This window comes from Notamacropus eugenii, chromosome 5, assembly GCF_028372415.1.
Source record: "Notamacropus eugenii isolate mMacEug1 chromosome 5, mMacEug1.pri_v2, whole genome shotgun sequence".
Classification (NCBI taxonomy): domain Eukaryota; kingdom Metazoa; phylum Chordata; class Mammalia; order Diprotodontia; family Macropodidae; genus Notamacropus; species Notamacropus eugenii.
In genome coordinates this window covers 233755264-233776484 of record NC_092876.1, presented here as the reverse complement: position 1 = coordinate 233776484, position 21221 = coordinate 233755264, and positions in this window count along the sequence as shown.

Here is a 21221-nt window from a genome sequence, read left to right as displayed (position 1 = left end):
GAACATCCTCTAGGGCAGGAACTCTTAACCTTTTTTGTGTATCACAAAAAGTAAAGCCTATGGGGGTCCTTCTCAGAATAGTGTTTTTTAAATAATTGAAGAAAATGCCAAATTTCAGTTAGAAGCTAGCAAAGATAAAGATGTAATTTTTTAAAGTATCACCTGTTAAGACCCCTTGGTCCGGTGGAAAGAACATCTGAGCCACTTAAAGACTTTCCTAAACAGCCCATGTTTCATGCTTGAATGCAGTGGGAAGAGTAGGAAAGCTACTTAAGTACAAAAAATATATAGTAGTATGGGGGAGGGAGGAAACTCTACAGACCCTAGCTAAATGGCAGAAACCACGGACATAGAAAGTATATTCCTCTGATTCAACTAATTGACTATCCAAACCAAATATACAATGACTATGTTTCAATGCAGTTAGAAGATAAAATAATAATCATAATCCACAATTTTAATAGTGCTTTAGGGTTTACAAAGTGCTTTGAAGAGCAACCTGTTAAATGGTACTAGTGTCCAGAAGAGTCGAAGTAGAAGAATCATGAAACGTTAGAGATGATAGAGCCCCCAACGATCATCTAGTTCAATTCTCTTAGAGATAAGGAAACTGATTAACAGGCATGTGAAAAGATTTGCTTAGGGTCACCCTCTGCTGAGTAGCAGAGTTGAGGTGTAGGATCCAGGTCCCATGATTTTTAGTACAGTGTTCTTATATCACATAGTGGGAAGGAACTTTAATTATACAGATTCAACTGGTAACAAACCAGTTAATAAACTGATACAAGTGATATCTCCTCCAAAGACTTTGGATCTAATTTTTATCCTATTATATCCTTCTGACCTTAGAAAGACTTGATAAAGGGGATCAGCTAGACTGCTAAAGAATCTCTCAAGTCCTTTCATTCCATGCATTTGAGTAATAAAGAGCATTTGAGTGGAAATTGATAGATTTAGGGGGTCACTTCTGAGTTTTGCCATTTATTTGCTGAGGAGCCAGTAGTATTAATCTATTTCTCTACCTCTGTGATGTGGGAATTAATCATAATTATAAAACCGCATTATTTTGGAAGTAACAATAATTCAGACATTGTATTCGTGGTTGTAATTGAGTAAAAAGTTTGAAATAGTTTCTTCCTCTGCAGATTTGCAGGGTTTTGCGAGTGGAATCCAATCTAAAATAAGTAACTTTTTCAAACTGGAGGCTCCAGAAATAAAGGCTCCTCCAACGCTCCTTCAGTTACTGCTTCCAACAGTTTATTCTTGTTAAAAGATGTTCATCCTTGATTCAGTGTTTTTGTAAGTGCTGTTGTGAATCATTTTTAAATTAGCTTAACTTAGTTTTTCATTAACTTAGAAGCAACAATTCATATCCCAGTGTGTAAAGCATATTGTACTTGATAGCAATAAAACTGCATTTATGAAATATATGCTGCAATTCACCTTTCACTAAGTAAAATTGGCCCTTTCTTCTCACCTCCCACAACACTATTTATTATTCTAGCCACATTAGTAATATTTTACTATGTGACTGTACCTCACTTTACATAATACATGTTCCTGAAAAGTATAAGAATTGAACTTTTATATATTCATTCACATCCAAAATGCAAGAGAGCCTAGTACCTCAAGTAATTCTGAAGCAAATCTTTTTTTAAAGTAAATAATGCTTTTGTAATGCAAATAACTACCTCCTAATTAATGTATTAGAAGATTGGATTTTTTTATAGGTTAGATTTTTTTCATGGAGTACATCTGTACTTTTTTTAAACTGAGACAAAGGTGCTTTGAATTCCTTAGATGAAAAATGTTGCATAGATATGCATTACAGTTTAATTAGAAATAATGTTGTATTTCCTGCTGGAAAGAAAGCAGGATCAGATGGCCCCTCAGGGAAACTGGGAAAATCCTGGTGGCCTGGCAACCTGAGCAGCTTTTAAAGACTTGTCCAAGGCTAAGGTAGCTTCAGTTTTACCCCTGGGCCCCAAGCCTTCAGTTTTGCTATTTGATCCTGAAAAGTTGTATTTTAACTAAATAAGATATAATAAATCATTCGGTATTATACTCTGACCTGAAAGAATATTTCCAGTCCTCTGTCTTTTGATTTAATCATGCTAGCTTAATTTTTGTGCAAGTAGTTGTGAGAACTTCCCATAATTTTTGCTTTTCTGATTCAATTGTTTCATGAATTTCATCGTCAATAAAAGGCATTTTTATTCTTTTTTTCCATTTAATTCCACTTTTAAAAATTAGTGTGATGATTGAATGAATCTTTCTGAGGTCGTCAATGTGGATCTAAGTTTTTGGTCAAAATATTTTTCTTTTTAGTGAGGGAGGCTAGATATTATGTTGGGGTTTTTTTTTTCATTTATCGAAGAGAATGAAATGAAAGCAAAATAAAACTATATTTGATTAGTAGCACATCCTCCAACTCTAGTTTCCCAAATATCTATTTGAAAGTCATTTAGTAAACCAGTAATTCTTAAAGCAACACTCACTCGTTCTCTTGGCTTGCTTTGAAAACAGTGTCTTTACCCTATTTAGAACTTTGTATTCCTCAAACAAGACACTCCGTCTCCTGACTCCCGGCATTTTCACTGGCTGTCCGCCATGTCTGGAATTTTTTCCACCTTCATCTCTCCCTCATGGCTTCCCTGTCTTCCTTCAAGTCCAAGCTAAAATTCCACCTTCTACAGGAAGTCTTTCTCAGTCCCCCTTAATTCTCATGCATTCCTTTTGTTGATTAGTTGCAATTTATTCTGTGTATATCTTATTTGTACATAGTACTTTCCATGTGTTCTCCCACAGTAGACTGTGAGCTCCTTAACAGCAGGGGCTTTATTTTATTTTATTTTATTTTATTTTTTTTGCCATTTCATGTATCCTCAGTGCTTTGCACAGTGCCTGGAACATAGTAGGTGCTTAATAAATGACTGTTCCCTTAAATAATTCCTAATTTGATCATCACTGTGTGGTCATGATGGGAAATCACTTTAGCTTAGAGAAACATTAGATTTCTTCATTTATTGAACTACCAGCATCAGTTTAATGGTTGCTGTAATTTTAGATTACTTTGCATTAAGAGGTAATTTCTGGAATTTAAGAGCTGCCTGATTTAGAGATAGTACTTTCACATATTGTCATCTAGGGATCTGGACTTCCCTTGCAGGGAAGGGGATGATTTTTGCATTTCTTGCAGCAGCAATTCAAATGCCTTTTCTTTCAACCTTTTTCCAACTTCAGCACTGGACAGTGATTTTGATGTCATTTTGAACCCAGTAGGAGTATTTAGTTAAGTAGAAATGAAAGGGGGTAGGGGATATTTTTTCTTTCTCTTTGCTCACTTTGTAAGTGAAATAAAATCATTTTGCCTGAACCCAGTCCAACCCAATTTAGTGCCTTCCACTCCTAACTTCCACAGTCAAATTTGTGAACGGAAATGCTATTCATCATTTGACAGCCAGAAATAAGAATTTCAATTTATCACCACCCCCATTTTACTGCCAATAATAGTGGTGGACAGTCAGTGGCATGAAATTGGCAGTAGACTGAACATTTAAAATGATGCTTACCTTTCCTAATTATATGACATCTAGTGACAGTTGTTGCTGAAAGATAAAGGAAAAACATGCACATCAATGTTTGTGGAGACTCAAATTACAAAAACTTAGTTCCTCTTAATAAAGGAAGCCCTGGACTCACTGCCAGATACATGATCTATATTCATCATATTCCACTGAACTCTGTACTTCTTTCTTTCCTCACACAAAATACACAGCAGCAAAATAAAATTTACAAAAGCATTTTTAAGATTATCTCATCTGTAGTAGCCAACACCCAGAAAAAGGCTGTTTGTAGCTTTGAGATGTACAAGATTAGAGGTAAGGGGGTTCATGTCCAAGGGCCTTAATCTTACTAAAATAGAAAGCCAAATGATTTGCTAAAATGAAGGGGGCCAGTTGGAGTTTTTCATGTTTTCTTTTTCTTTTTTAATCATCCATTTTAAAATTTTGAGTCCCAAATCCTCTCTCTCTCCCCAGCCCCTCTCCCACCATGATGATACCCATTAAACAGGTGAAGTCATGCAAAACTTACTTTCATATTACCTAATCCATGTTGCAAAAAGCACATACACAAACCAAGAAAAATAAAATGAAAAAAAATGCTTCAATCTGTACTCAGAGTTCATCAGTGTCTTTCATATTTCCTTTGGCCACCTTCTGATATGTTAGGCAAGCTAGTCATCTTAATGTATTCGTAGGAAGGAAGGAAAGAAACAAGTATTTATTAAGTACCTACTGTATGCCAAGTACTATGCTAAATTCTTTATGAATATTTCATTTGATCTTCACAGCAACACTGGGGAAGAAAAAAAATTGTTCAAGGGAATTAATGTTTTCAAGAATTAGTCAGCAGAGATTTGTTAAGTGCCTACTATGTACTAGGTGCTATGGTAGGTCCTGCAGATTCAAAGACAAAAATGAAACAGTAAATATGAACCTCTTAAAAATATTCTATCAGAGAAAATAACATGTAAGTAAATAAGAAAGTAAAAAATAAAGTGAACACAATATACCTTTGGGAGGAGAGGTACTATCACCTGGGTGGATCAGGATAGATCTCTTATAAGAGGTTGCACTTGAGCCGAGCTTTAAAAAAAGCTGGGCATTCTGAGAGGTAGAGGAGAGGAGGGAGAGCATTCCAGGAATAGGGTACATAACCTGTATAAAGGCATAGGGATGGAAGATGAAATGGTCCTACATAAAGAATGACAAGAGCAGTTTGACTGAACCATATGGTTGGTTGGTTGGTTGGTGGTTGTCCTTCGTCTTCGAAGAGGACCAAAATAACATCACCTTTATAAAGTGAAATTTCAGTGTGTCCAGCTGTGGCTGATCAGACCAATACGATCTTGGAACACTCTACCAGAGGTTGGGCACAGATAGTCCGTGTGAATGTTTGGGGTGGATATCCCAAATTTGCGCATCGTGCATTTACTTTGTGCTGTCTCAATTTGGCTTTGCTCAAAGAGCACAGCCCCTTTTCTTATGTGGGGATGCCATGCTGAGCATTCCTGTGCCAGTGTCTCCCATGTTGCACAGTCAAGTCCAGAGTTCTTGAGAGAGACCTTGAGAGTGTCCTTGTATCGTTTCTTCTGGCCACCATGTGATCACCTGCCCCATGCAAGTTCTCCATTAAATAGTCTTTTTGGCAAGCGTACATTTTTGCATTTGAACAACGTGGCCAACCCATTGGAGTTGCACTCTCTGAAGCATAGTTTGAATACTTGGCAGTTCAGCTTGAGCAACGACTTCAGTGTCTGGTACCTTATCCTGCCAGGTGATCCTCAGAATCTTCCTAAGACAGTTCAAATGGAAGCCATTCAGTTTCCTGGCATAGTGCATATAACAATGCATATAACAAGCATATAACAATGAGGTCAGCACAGCAGCTCTGTAGACCTTCAGTTTGGTAGTCAGTCTAATACCTCTTCTCTCCCAAACCTTTCTTTGGAGCCTCCCAAACACTGAGCTAGCTCTGGCAATACTTGCATCAACCTCTTTGTCAATTGTACATCCCTGGAGAGTACACTACCAAGATAAGTAAACCTATCCATAGCATTCAAAACTTCTCCATTTGTTGTAACTGATGGTTCCACATATGGATGGTGTGGTGGTGGCTGATGGAGCACCTGTGTTTTTTTGGTGTTAATTATTAGGCCAAAATTAGCACAGGCAGCAAAAAATTGATCCATACTTTGTTGCATCTCAGCTTCAGAGGCTGCATTGAGTGCACAATCATCTGCAAACAGAAAATCATGCACCAATCATGCACTCCCTCCACTTTGGTCTTGGCTTGTAGCCTTTTCAAATTGAAAAACTTACCATCAGTACGGTAATTGACCTTGATGCTTTGTTCATCCTCACTGAAAGCATTTTTCAACATGGCTGAAAACATCATGCTAAAAAGCATGGGAGCAAGCACACAGCCCTGTTTCACTCCATTGGTGACAGGGAAGGCACAAGAGCTTTATCCATTATCCAGAACCCAGGAAACATGCCATCATGAAATTGACGTTCAATATTGATGAACTTCTTCAGGCAACCAAATTTTGACATAATTTTCCATAAACCCTCATGACTAAAAGTGTCAGAGGCCTTGGTCAGATCCACAAATGTTGTGTACAAATTTCTGTTCTGCTCCTGGCATTTCTCCTGGAGTTGCTGGGCAGCAAACACCATATCAACTGTTCCTCAGCCCTTTCTGAAGCCACACTGGCTCTCAGGTATATGCCCATCTTCCAGGTGAAGGGTCATCCTATTAAGGAGAACTCTAGCAAGAATTTTGCCAGCAATGACTAAGAGAGAGATCCCCCTGTGATCATTGCAGGACAATCTGTTCCCTTTACCCTTATAGAGATGGACAATGAAGGCATCCTTGAACTCCTGGGGGATAACTTCCTCTTCCCATATAACCTGGAAAATTCAGTCAGCTTTTGTATGAGCAATGGTCCCCCTACCTTGTAAATCTCAGCTGGAATAGAATCAGCACCAGGTGCTTTGCCACATGAAGGAGCCTAATGGCCCTCAAAACCTCTTCTTCAATTGGAAGTTCAGCTAAGGAGGGATTGACTTCAACCTCAGATAAATGGTCAATGGCCTCAGCATTGATTGATGATGGTCCGTTGAGAACACTATGGAAGTGATCAGTCCATCTTTCTAGGATCATCTAGGACTGAACCATATAGTGTGTGAAAGGTATTAGTGTGTTATAATTCTGGAAATTATGAAGGGTTTTAAATGCCAAAGGAGTTTTTATTTAATCCTTGAGGTAATAGAGAGCCTTGGAAACATTTCAGATGGGAAAGCAACAACGATCGGTAGAAGGTAATTTGAAAAAGCAACAACAACACTTTTCTTTCTTTTTGATCTGTTCCCTGGTTCTTTTGTCTGCAGGATAAGCCTAAAACCATAACTACTATGAGGCTAACAGAGTTTTATCCCAAGGTACCAACCTGGAAGAGGACCATGTTGCATGAGGCACAAGATTCCTTCTCTCTAGAGAAACTACTTCTCCATACTTCCCCTTGCAGTCTTTTTCCTGAAGGGCTTCACTGTACTTGAGCCTCACTATCCCAGGGTCCAGTCTAACAATTCTATCCCTTACCAGAATTGAACCTTGAAGTTATGCTGACTTCTACAGTGCCCTCTCTCCTACCCAAATGTTTTGACCCAAAGTGAAATTATTCTTAGTACAAGCTCTGGGTAAAGTTTGATATTGGAGGCTTTCCACACTACGGAGGCCCCTGGGAGCTGGTTCTTAGAAAAGGTGTCATAAATCAGGAGAATCTACTCCAGTATTGCCTTTTCTAGGCTGAACAGAAGGATCAATGAAAAATCCTATGAACAGTTTGGAGGAGGAAGAACCCTATTATAGGAGTGCTTAAAAGGTGCAAATAAGAGAATAGTTACCCATCATTACTATACCCTGTGGCATATCATAGCATATTCTTTTAGAAAAGTATTACAAAGGTGTAGTCTTCAGAAAAAGAAGAGAGGTCAATTACTCAGAACTTAGTGAGTACCCTCTATGTGTTATCATAACAGCTCTCAGATATGGTCCAGCCCTTGTCTCCTCTGACACTGCCACCATTCTAATGCAGGCCCACATCATCTTATACCTAGAGTATGGAAATAGCCTGCTAGTGGTCTGTCTCCCTCACATCTCTTCCCTGCTCCAGTCCGTTCTCCATTTAGCTGTCAAAGTGATTTTCTTGAATATTATTGTGCTATGGGAAATGATGAGTGGCATGCTCTTAGAAAAATCTGGAAAGACTTACATGAGCTGATACAAAGTGAAATGTACCGTGTACAAAGTAACAGCAGTACCGTAGGATGATCAGCTGTGAATGACTTCACTATTTTTAGCCATACAGTGATCCAAGACAACTCTAAGAGACTTAGGAAAATGCTATCCATCCCCAGAGAAAGAACTGAATACAGATTGAAGCTTACTTTTTTTACATTCTTCATTTTTCTTGAAGGGTTTTTTTTTTTTGGTCTCTGTTTTCTTTCACAACATGACTAATAGGGAAATGTTTTGCATAACTAGACATGTATAACCTATATTGAATTGCTTGCCTTCTCAATGAGTATGGTAGGAAGGGAAGAAGGTAAAGAATTTGAAAGTCAGAGTTTCAAAAAGTAATGTTAAAAATTATTTATACATGTACTGGGGAAAATAAAATTCTAAATAAATTCCAAAAATAAAGTGATCTACTTAAATTTTAGGTCTGACTATGTTGTCTTCCTCGTCGTATCTCCAATTCAGTAAACTCCAGTTGTTCCCTCTTGCTTCCAGGATCAAATATAAAATTCTCTGGCTTTTAAAGTCATTCATAAACTGGCCTCTTCCTACCTTGCTAGTCTTCTTACAGCTTACTCCCTGTAAAGTACTTTACAATCCAGTGATGTCGGACTCTCCATCTCCAAAGTCTGAATTTTCACTGGTTGTCTCTCCTCATCTTTATTTTCTAACTTCCCTGGTTTCCTTTAAGTCTCAGTTAAAATCCCAACTTTGAAAGAAGCCTTTCCTAATACCTCTTAGTGAGTGCTTTCCCTCTGAGATTATCTCCAATTTATCCTATGTATATCTTGTTTGTATATAGTTGTTTACCTGTTGTTTCCCCCATTAGTCTGTGAGCTCCTTGAGGTCAGATACCATGTTTTTGTCTTTCTTTGTATCCCCAGCACTTAGCAGAGTGCCTGGAACATGGGAGCTTAATAACAATGAGGGTTTTTTTTTAAATTAAACTTCATTTTTTCAATTAACAAATGGTTCTCTCCCTTTAACCTTTCTCACACTGATTAAAAATGAAAGAAAAACAAAACTCCTGTTATAAACATACATAATCAAAACAAATTTTTAAAATTTTAAAATTTTATTTTTTTACCAATTACATGTAAAGATAATTTATAACAATCACTTTTTAAAAAAATTTGAGTTCCAAATTTTCTCTCTCCCTCCTTCACATCCCGCTTTGTCTGAGACAGTAAGTTATTAGGCCATACATGTTCAATCATGAGAAACATATTACCTTATTAGTCATAAAGCAAAATAAATTTCTGCATTGACCATGTCCAAAAGAAAAAAAGATGTGGATATATATCTCAGTCTGCACTTTGAGTCCATCACCACTCTATCTGGAGATGGATAGCATGTTTCATCATTGGTCCTCTGGAATCACAGTTATTCATTACACTGATCAGAGTTCCTAAGTCTTTCAAAGTTGTTGGTCTTTACAATGTTGTTGTCATTGTATAAATTGTTCTCTGGGTTCTGTTCAGTTCATTCTGTATCAGTTGATATAAGTCTTCCCAAGTTTCTCAGAAACCATTAATAAATTCTTCTTTACTTGATTTGACTTGGTTATACATGCCTAATATTTTGTACAAATTATGTGGAAGCAGAGAAGAATAAAATATGACTGCTGCCTTTAAGCAACTTAAACAATCACATGTGAAATAATTTAAGACTTTGGACTAAAATGCCAATATTTGTGGTTCAAACTCTGAGGAAGACATGGGAACAAAAATTAACATCAGATAAGGTAATAGGATTAAGAATACATTTGAAAGAATTTTTATTCTGGCTCTCCACAAACTCCTAAAACTGATCGCATAAGAAAAATAAGAAAATGCTCCCTAACTTTTTATCCCTTAAATCCCAGGATTTCTCATCTCTCCTTATAAAGAGGATGATCTGTAAGAGACAAGATGCATTGTCTTACATTTCTGTGCCAGAAGAGACAAGTATCAAAGTGTGTAGACAAAGACAAAGATTTATTTTGCCCTTTTGATTGTTTTTTTTTAAACAATATATATGGAGTTCAATAGGTATTAAGCCTAGGCTTTAGACAGTAAGATTTTACATAAACTTTACCCTTTTTCTCCTCTTTAATTTTTTTCCTCTTGCTTTCTTTTTACCACCCTGTCTCTTCTCTCTGCTTCATTCTTTCCTCCCTGTTGTGAATTGTCTTATTTTCTCTTTCTGGGTTTCCTTCCTCATTGAGCTACTCTGATGTTAACCTGCATACCTCTTTTCCCACTTCTTTTCTTTAGCTCCTATTAGCTTTTGCTAGATTCATAGGAAGTTATGTTTATGGGTGAACTCTTGAGAATGTGAAGCTGCAAGTATACATGGGGTTATATTCTTTTAGTCTGCTTATTATAGGGGTGGGCATGAAGAGAGGGGCTAAAGGGCCAGTCGTCTCACTGGTATAGGCTTTTGAAATTTTCTGTGGGTGAGTAATTTTGACTTATTCCAGCTATAAAGATTAAATTGTTTTCTGTTCCTTTGCAGCCACACAATTTAGTTTGCTGTGAGAACCGTTAAATGTTTACCTCAGAAAATACACTGCAACCTAGGTATAAAATAAGCAGAGTTTTAATCATAGGAAAAAATGACTCTTTCCTGAACTGGTGTATTTCTCAACCTATTCTTCCCAGACTCACCCCCATCCTCCCAGAGTACAGAGAGAGAGAGAGAGAGAGAGAGAGAGAGAGAGAGAGAGAGAGAGAGAGAGAGAGAGAGAGAGAGAGAGAGAGAGAGAGAGAGAGAGAGAGAGGAGAGAGAGAGAGGAGGAGGGAGAGAGAGAGAGAGAGAGAGAGAGGGAGAGAGAGAGAGAGAGATTTGAAGCTCAGTAAGATCCTGTCTGATTTAAGCTCTGGAAATAAGAGGGCAGATTCTGTGACTTTCCTTCCCATTGAACTATATCTCATCTGCCTTCACTTCAGTTCACTTCCATTGCATAAAACTGTGTTCAGTGTGCTTTAACTGGAAGGTATTCTTCTCATCGGAGGCACATTCAAAATCATTGCTGGTCCCTCTGCTCGATAAAGGAAGAAAAGGTGCAGCTGCTGTGGGAACAGACAGCACACAGGGCTTACTCTGCTGTCACCCAGAGCTATCACAATGAAGAATTCAGGAAGCCCAGGCAAATAAACATTTACAGCCCACGGCTTCTGCACAGATTCACCTGCCAAAATAACTCATTACAGTTCTTAAAGACTCATCCAGCTGAAGTGAGAGCTTGACTAAAACCCATTTCCCAATTAGTCTTTAATCTGGGATGGGGAGAGGAAATCATATTTAAAATCCTGTGCGCTTGAAGATGCAGTCCTAATGGGTAAGGAAACTGAGGCCCAGCTAGATAACCCTGCTTAGAGGTAGCTACACTGTTAATGAGTGCAGGAAGTTCTTTCAAATGAACCTTCAAAGTAAGGAGTTTAAACAATCCATATAATCCCCTTCATTTCCTACAATGCCTTGAATAAAAGTACATCTTCAACCATGCTTATCTCTGATGATCAAATAAAAGCTATAATCTGACTCACTTGGATAGTATTATTTGTTAGATTTTCATTACTAACTCCAGAATTAACTTATTTTGAAGAAAGTAGAGTTGAAGTGTCACCAACAGGCATGTTTCAGATTGAATTGGGTAAAGAATTTTAAAATGTCTTTTTTTTTTCCTTTTGGCTCTACCTGGCCCTGAACCAAGGTATGAAGATCTGCTACCACAAATAAGCCTTTTTCACCTCTGGTATGTGACATGGGAACCAGTATTCTGATGGAAAGTACTGTGAACATGAAGCTTCACCACAGCTCCATTGGTTATCTGTCTATTGTCTGAGTTGCTAGGTCTGCAACTTGGAAGCATTAAGCACAGACCTTGTCAGGAACAGCGGTCTGACTGGTTAAACAATTAACTAATTAGGTTAAGCTCCAATGTGGGAGGCCTGACCACATCATTCATAAATATTGAATAGAAATCCCAAATGATCAACCAACTCTTGAAAACAGTTACTGAAAATTCCATCCTTTGTTGCCATACATTTCACCTACATCCTTTCCACCAACACCAGAGGAACCAAAGATCGCCTGTAAACCAGGGTGAATTTTTTAAGGGTGAATTTTAAGACATTTTTTATGGGAAGGGGAGAAAGGAAAAGCAGTTATTTACTGCCCCTGGAAACTTTCTCTAGCTAATAGCCCAGCATTATAGCCCAGTAATTTGTCTGCTGTCCTTTAAGAGTAATAAGGACAATTCGTATTGACATAGTGCTATAAGATTTGCTAAATGTTTTTCTTTAAGCCTGTCCTATAAAGTAGGCAGTATGTTTATTATTATCCCCATTTTACAGGTGGAAAAAATGTCATTCTGAGATGAGTTGTATATGGTTACACAGAACTAATAAATGTTTGAGGTAAGAGTTGCATCCAGCTTTCCTGATTCCAAAGCCTATATTTTTTTTCACAGTAGTATGGAGCCGGCTCCTTTCTCAAAGGCAGTATTGAACCAGATAAGGTGTCCTGGGAGGACTAGTAACTCTGGTGGGAGGGCTTGCTGAGTCCTTTTCAGGGCTGCTCATCTACCTTTGGTGTCACCTAGCACTCAACTCTCACCTGTGGCTCCAAGAAGTTGTAGCATGCAGTGACCATATCTGGATAAAATATCTTGGCAAACAGGCTAACCCAGCTGAGGATAACCAACAGGCCTCAAACCTGTTGGTGAGTTGGGGCAGGGGGGCATCTACCCCAAGCATGTGGCTTCTACCCCTGGCAAAATGAGCAGATGAGAACAATTTGTTCCAATGACCATGAAAGAGGCTGAAGCAGACCCTGTGGAGCACTTAGAACTTGGTCAGACACCAAAGACACCACTGCATCCCGGGTCGTTGCCAGTTGTCTTGACTTGTCTTGCTACTAGGCTTTGATGACTCTGGAAGAGAGAGTGAGACTGACAACTTTTTGCAACTCTGCCTCACTTAAATCCAATTCCCAGTTACTCAGTGATGTCATTGATCCTTTTCAAAAACCAAGAACAACATTTGATCCATATAGAATTTTTAGGAAACTGCTAGATATATAGCTCTTCTGGATATCACCAAGGGAAAACCTTTTCCTGGGAAGGACACAGTAAGGTTGACTGGAGGAACCTTCTTGATCCATTAAGGTAGAAGTTCTGATCCAAGCCCTACTATTCCCTTCTCTCTCTATTCTTTCTCTTGGCAGTGTCATCTATTCCCAAAGCTTTAACTATCACCCCTGTTCAGGTGGCTGTCAGATCTCTATCTCCAACCCTGATCTCTCTCCAAAACTCAGCACCACATCTCCAACTGTCTATTCCATACATCTCCACATAGATGTATCCTATCAACTCCTCAAATGTAATATGTCTAGCCTTGAGCTTGTTATCTTCTCATTATCCTTGTTTTGTGTTACTTTGTATTTAACATGTTTAAAATAATGTGTTTGTGTTATTTTCCCTCCATAGACTATAAGCTCTTTGAGGGCAGGTACTATTTCATTGTTGTCTTGTATCCCTAGTGTTTATTACAGTGCCTTGTATGCAGTAGATGTTTAACCTTTCCTCCCTTCTGATTTCAGTATTTCTGTCACCGAACCACCTTTTGCTCAGTCTTCCACATATAAAACTTTGGTGTCATTTTTGACTCCTTCATCTTCCACATCCAATTAGTTACTAGTTCTGGTGATGCTAGTTCTTTTCACATTTGTTGTCTCTTCCCTATTCTCATGGTTTATTCCCTTGCTACTACTGAATTAGACTATTTTAATGTTATCCTAACCACCCGTTACAGTGGTTAGTCTAATCTGTTCTTACCTAACCCTACCTGGCCCCAGACCAGATCATGCTTCTCATCCAGCTGTCTACTCAGACAATACTGCCTTCTGCCTTGCCACTATTGCCCTGCTTCATTTTAAAAATTTCTTGTTCATTATGAATTAAATAATCATCAGCAAACAGAAATATTTCAGTATAAGAGGGATCACCTGGACCAGTACTCTCCACGTTAGACCTCCAAAATCAATACCCTCATTCCCTACGGAAGTTAATCCATTTCTTTTTGGAGCTCCCACTTTGGGGCTGAGGTATTCTGAGTGGCGATTAAGTGAATACAAACCTACCTACCTTGACTAATTCCAAACTAGATTATACTTCTCATTCTATTTATCTGTCCACCATGTACATCTTTCCATTTATTCTGCCACCACTAGTGTGGATTTTATATCCAATGAAAGATAAAATGACTGAGGGAACAAAGGTTTGATCTTCTGAGCATATTGATTTATCAAGCAGTGCATGCCAGTTGCTCAACTAACCAGAACCAGACCTCCTGGGTTTAGGCTTGGATTCTGAATACAGGGGGAGGTAGACTTTTATACATTAAAAACTGTTAATCAAACAGCAAATAAATTAAAAGGAAACTACAGCATTGAGTAATCTGGTTTCTAATTAGGTGAAAGATTAGAGACTTTTCGAGTTGGGAGGAAGAGAGTGAACAGATGCAATTCCTTGAAATCAGAAAAGGAGTGTCCCATTCCCCAAAGTGTCTATAAGCAATTAAAGGAACATGGTAACTGATTGTTCAGTATGGAAACCAGTTTTCAGATAAAATATATGGGTTGCTTGAGATGTACAATTGTGAGAAAACTCTTTGTATCAATCTTTGGATCTGAGTGAGTTTCTGGTCAGATAACCTAGGTCTCTTATTACAGGTCTCTAAGCAGCAGATAGAAGTAGTACAGTTTCCCAGTCACTCCAGGCTAAGCTAAAAAATACAACAGTTTTCTCTCAACTCCCACAGCTGAATAAAGTTTTCTCATAAGAGAGAGAAGTTGGGGAGTAGAAAGACTCACATACACATAGCTCCGAACCCACAACCCACAGAATGGCTAGAGGGGACCAGCTCACAGTGAATTCTGCACCCAGAGGCCACAGAATAGTGGAGCGAGGGAGATTTCTGTTCTGGAGAGACCTGCAAACCTCTCGCGGGGGGTCGTTCGCGCTGCGGACTGGGCGCCGGGACTGGGAGCAGAGGGCAGCCCTGCAGCGGCCGCGACACCGTGAGGAAAAGATCCGAGTGGGCTACAGGGACGGGATCTCCAGCGGCCACGTGGGTCCCTCCACCCACAGAGGGACCTGCAAACCTCTCGCAAAAGGTCCATCGTGCTGCAGAGGCAGAGCCCAGCCCAGACCTGCAGTGGCTGTGGCTCCGAGAGGTACAGATCCAAGCAGGCTTCAGGGACGGGATCTCCAGCGGCGGCACAAGCCCTTCCACCCACAGGTGACCGGGGTCGGTGAGAGAGTCTCTTTGGCGGGTCGAGAGGGGAGTGGGGTGCCCCCATGGCTCGGGCCCCCCTGGGAGATAGAAGCTGAGAGGCGGCTGCAGACAGGGGCTCCCCAAGCGGGCGGGAGCCTGGATCCATTGTGGAAGGTCTGTACATAAACCCCCTGAGGGAACTGAGCCTGAGAGGCGGCCCTGCCCTGACCTGACCACCTGAATTTAATTCTCACACTGAATAGCAGCCCTGCCCCCGCCAAAAGCCCTAAGGAGGGAAGCAGCATTTGAATCTCAGTCCCCAAACGCTGGCTGGGAGGACCAGGAGGCGAGGTGGGTGTGAGGAGAATATTCAGAGGTCAAGTCACTGGCTGGGGAGAATGCCCAGAAAAGGGAAAAGAAATAAAACTATTGAAGGCTACTTTCTTGGAGAACAGACATTTCCTCCCTTTCTTTCTGATGAGGAAGAACAATGCTTACCATCAGGCAAAGACACAGAAATCAAGGATTCTGTGTCCCAGCCCACCCAATGGGCTCAGGCCATGGAAGAGCTCAAAAAGAATTTTGAAAATCAAGTTAGAGTAGTGGAGGAAAAACTGGGAAGAGAAATGAGAGGGATGAAAGAGAAGCACGAAAAGCAGATCAGCTCCCTGCTAAAGGAGAACCAAAAAAATGTTGAAGAAATTAACACCTTGAAAACTAGCCTAACTCAATTGGCAAAAGAGGTTCAAAAAGCCAATGAGGAGAAGAATGCTTTCAAAAGCAGAATTAGCCAAATGGAAAAGGAGATTCAAAAGCTCAATGAAGAATATAGTTCTTTCAAAACTAGAATGGCACAGATGGACGCTAAGGACTTTGTGAGAAAGACAGATATCACAGAACATAGCGAGAAGATTGGAAAAATGGAAGATAATGTGAAATATCTTATTGGAAAAACAAATGACCTGGAAAATAGATTCAGGAGAGACAATGTAAAAATTCTGGGACTACCTGAAAACCATGATCAAAAGAAGAGCCTAGACATCATCTTCCATGAAATTATCAAGGAAAACTGCCCTGAGATTCTAGAACCAGAGGGCAAAATAAATATTCAAGGAATCCACAGAACACCACCTGAAAGAGATCCAAAAAGAGAAACTCCTAGAAACATTGTGGTCAAATTCCAGAATTCCCAGGTGAAAGAGAAAATATTGCAAGCAGCTAGAAAGAAACAATTCAAATATTGTGGAAATACAATCAGGATAACACAAGATCTAGCACCCTCTACATTAAGGGATCAAAGGGAATGGAATAGGATATTCCAGAAGTCAAAGGAACTAGGACTAAAACCAAGAATCACCTACCCAGCAAAACTGAGTATAATACTTCAAGAGAAAAAATGGTCTTTCAATGAAATAGAAGATTTTCAAATTTTCTTGATGAAAAGACCAGAGCTGAAAAGAAAATTTGACTTTCAAACACAAGAATGAAGAGAATCATGAAAAGGTGAACAGCAAAGAGAAGTCATAAGGGACTTACTAAAGTTGAACTGTTTACATTCCTACATGGAAAGACAATATTTGTAACTCTTGAAACATTTCAGTATCTGGGTACTGGGTGGGAGTACACACACACACATGCACACACACACACATACATAGAGACAGAGTGCACAGAGTGAATTGAAGAGGATGGGATCATATCTTAAAAAAAAAAATGAAATCAAGCAGTGAGAGAGAAATATTGGGAGGAGAAAGGGAGAAATTGAATGGGGCAAATTATCTCTCATAAAAGAGGCAAGCAAAAGACTTATTAGTGGAGGGATAAAGAGGGGAGGTGAGAGAAAAACATGAAGTCTACTCTCATCACATTCCACTAAAGGAAAGAATAAAATGCACACTCATTTTGATAGGAAAACCTATCTCACAATACAGGAGAGTGGGGGACAAGGGCAGAAGCAGGGTTGGGGGGAGGATAGAGGGGAGGGCATGGGGAGGAGAATGCAATCCGAGGTTGACACTCATGGGGAGGGAAAGGATCATAAGAGAATAGAAGTAATGGGGGACAGGATAGGATGGAGGGAAATATAGTTAGTCCTATACAACACAACTAGTATGGAAATCATTTGCAAAACTACACAGATTTGGCCTATATTGAATTGCTTGTCTTCCAAAGGGAAGGGGTGGAGAGGGAGGGAGCTAAAGAAGTTGGAACTCAAAGTGTTAGGATCAACTGTAATGTTCTTACCACTAGGAAATAAGAAATACAGGTTAAGGGGTAAAGAAAGCTATCTGGCCCTACAGGACAAAAGAGAAGACGGAGACAAGGGCAGAGAGGGAGGATAGAAGAGAGAGCAGATTGGTCACAGGGGCAATTAGAATGCTTGGGTTTGGGGGGGGAGGGGAAAAAAGGGGAGAAAATTTGTAACCCAAAATTTTGTGAAAATAAATGTTAAAAGTTGAATAAAAAAAAAAAATAGAGAAGTTGGACTTGACTCATAATTGAATAGAAAGGGAACTGAACTAGCTCCAGAATTGAGTCTTGAGATGGAATCAGTGTGGTTCATTCAATTCCCACAATTAACCACTTGCTTTTTTAATCTCCTCAGTTCTCACATCTAGAAAGTAATAGGTAGCCAATGGAGTTTATTAAATAGGGGAGTGACTTAAGGAATAGGAGACTGCTCTTAAGGAAGATCAATTTGACAGGTGATTAGAGTATGGATTGGAGTGGGGAATGACTTGTGGCAGGGAGACTAAGCTGTTATTATGACAGTCTAGATGAAGAGTGATGAGGGGCTGCACCAGTGTGGTGGCAGTGTCAGAGGGGAGTAGGGAGCATGTAGAAGAGATCTTATCAAGGTAGAACCAACAGATCTTGGCAACAAATTAGACTTGAGAGGTGAGAGAGAATGAAGAGTTGAGGATGACACCTAGGTTGTAAGCTTGAGTGACTAGGAGGATATTATTGCCCTCCACAGTAATAGAAAAGTCAGGAAGAAAGGAGGTCTTAGAGAAAATATGATTTTAGTTTTGGACAAGTTGAGTTTAAAGTCCAGTTTGAGGTATCTGATAGGCAGTTGGAGATATTAGACTAGAGGTCAACGAATAGGTTAGGGCTAGATAAATCTGAGAATTACTAGCATAGTGATGATATTTGAATCCATGAAAGCCAATGACTAAGAAAAATAGTATAGAAGGAAACAGTCAGAGCCTCAAAGGATACCCATGGTTAGCCAGTATGACAATAACCTAGAAAGAAGAAATAACAAAGAGAAAAGGGTGTTCAAAAGTTTCAAAAGCTACAGGGAGGTTAAGAAAAAGAATGTTTAAGAAAAGGCCATTAGATTTAGCCTTTGAATGATGAGGTTGGTTGGAAAGCAGACTGCAAAGGGGTATGATAGTGAGACGAAAGGAAGTGGGGACACCAATTATAGACCACTTTATCAAGTTTAACCACAAAAATAAGGAGAGATGTAACGTAATAGCCAGTGGGGACAAATAGATTAAGTTTTTTAAGGATAGAAGAGATATGACAGTGTAGGTAGTAGGGAATCAACCAGAAGATAGGGAGAGATTAAAGATTAATAAGACATCAGGGATGTCAGAGGGGGAAATATGCTGGAAAAGATGGAATAAAAAGGGATCACTTGTGCATGTAAAGGAATTAGCCTTGCCAAGTACAATGGCCACCTCTTCATTCATGCAGTCTTATTTCCAACCTCATCATTCAACCAAGACTGCTCTCTCCAAAGTTACCAGTGATATCTCAGTTACCAAGTCTAATAGTCTTTGACCCTCTTCTTCTAGATACTCTCTCCTTTCTGAGTTTTCATTAAAAAAAAAAAACTTTCTATTTATTGTTCTCCTTTGCTGGCTCATCATCCATGACACAAACACTAACTATAACACCCTGTCCTGGATCCTCTTCTTTCTATATATACATTCTCTTGGTCACCTCATTAGCTTCCATAGGTTTAATGATCATATCTTTACACATAACTCAGAGATTTCCATATCAAGTCCCAGTGTCTCCGCCTGAACTTTAGTCCCATATCATCAGTGATGGACATTTAAAACTGGATATCCCAAAGATATCTCAAACTTAATATGTCTAAAATAGAACTTATTTTCTCAATGAGTTAACATTCCCTTCCTTCTGACTCCCCCTTACCTTGTACTAGGCAATGCAGATACAAAGATGAAAGCAAAATATCCAGGAAGTAGAATGCATAAATAAATAGATACATAGACACATAAATAAACACACATGTTTGTATGTGTATATATGCATAAAACAGATAAAAGATAATGGAGGAGGAGAGAAGGAAAGGCATTAGCAACTGTGGAGATTGGGAAATGCCTCAGGTAGAAGCAGCTGAGTCTTGAAAGATAATAGGGATTCTAAAAGGTGCTGGTGAGGAGGGAGTGCATTCCCAAGATAGGGGAACAACCAGTGCCAAGGGCCAGAGCTGGAACATGGAGTATTGTGTATGAGGAACAGTTTATTAATTTTACCAGCCTAATTTTCTGGATTGTGACTCTTTATTAGGGTCAGGCTCTGAACATTTCTGGAAGGAATAGCTGGGCTTTGCTTTGATTTGTTTCATATTTTCTTTGAGTGCTAAGTCATATATTCTTCAAGATTCTCAGGGGCAGCTGAGGTAAAAGATGTGAAAGCTTTCAGTGCACCCCAATCTGTCTGATCCTAGGTGAAATTTGATTGCTGCCCCCCGGTCTAAGCTTTGTAAGCCCCTGACTCAGATTTGGGTCTAGACAATACAACTATGAGCCTGCCCCTGGTTGGAGCTCTAATAGACTACTTCTGGACCCAGTCAACATCAGCTAGCTGGAAGATTGTGCAGATTCAGAACAACAAAAATTGTAGACTTCCTCTTATTCTTTTATCCTTTCTCTAATTATTTAGTGGCAGGCTTTGGATCAGGGTGGGGGCTGGATGCAAAACCCCACTCCAAGTCCAAGTTCTGCTTACTTCTGTGCTTGTTCCTTGCCTATTAGATAGCATCAGGCCTATGACCACTCCTTGAGCACTCCATGCCCTAGTCTTCCACTTGTAGGTGCAGGTTCTTCCCTGAGTTAGCACTGGACCTACAACCAGCTCTAGAGTATGAGCAACAGAGCTGCTAGTTTCTACCTGTTCTTACCCCCACACTGCTGTCAGATTCCTCCATGCTAGATTCTTAACTATTTCTTGCCCTAGTGCACAGCCTCAAACTCTTGTCTGGTGTCTTCAGGTTGTAAGATTTCCTTTGGCACTGTCCTAGCTAGGCACAGCCTACATAGTGCTTACAGACCCTTGTAAATTTCCCAATGATGACCTGGGCTGAAAAAAAATGTCTTAACTGTGATTTGTCCCTGGATTTCCCTATCAAGACTCATTGTGGTATTTTTCTAGGCCTTTGTTGGAGTAGTTGTGGTAGGGAGCTGTGCTATACTCCTTCTCCTTGCTCTTCCAACTTGGATAGTCTTTTTTGTATTTGAGGAACATTAAGAAAGCCAGTTTACACATAGAATGAAGGAAGGAGAATAATGCGTAATAAGTGTGGAAAGGTAAGTTGGGACTATAGTCTCTCTAACTTCCTTTGTCCCCACTGGAGGGAAGAATGGGGACATCATCTGTCTTCTCAGATCAATATAAGCCCTTGCATTTAGTCCAATTTACTTGTTTTGGGCTTTCATTTTCATTATTGTAATCACTGTGTATATATTATTCTCCTGGTTCTGCTTACTTCTGCCTGTGTTCATTTAAGTCTTCCCACATTTGGGGGTATGGAGGTTCTATAGTTTGAGGAAGATGTGCAGATCAAACAGGCTCATATAAACTTCCTTTTATAATAGCTGTGCTATAGACTTGAATAAAAATGAGTTTTATCAGTAAAAATTATCTTTTTCTAATCTCCTGTCTTTGTACTGTTTTGTCCATAACAAGGGGTTTTGCTTTATAGAAATAGCACCAATTTATGTTTTGTTTTGGCCATTTTACTAGTTTTAATATTCCAGTTTCAAGAAGCCCACAATCCATTGCATGTTTGTCCTTCATTGCTGAAGAAGACCATGCCATCAGAGAAATAATGAC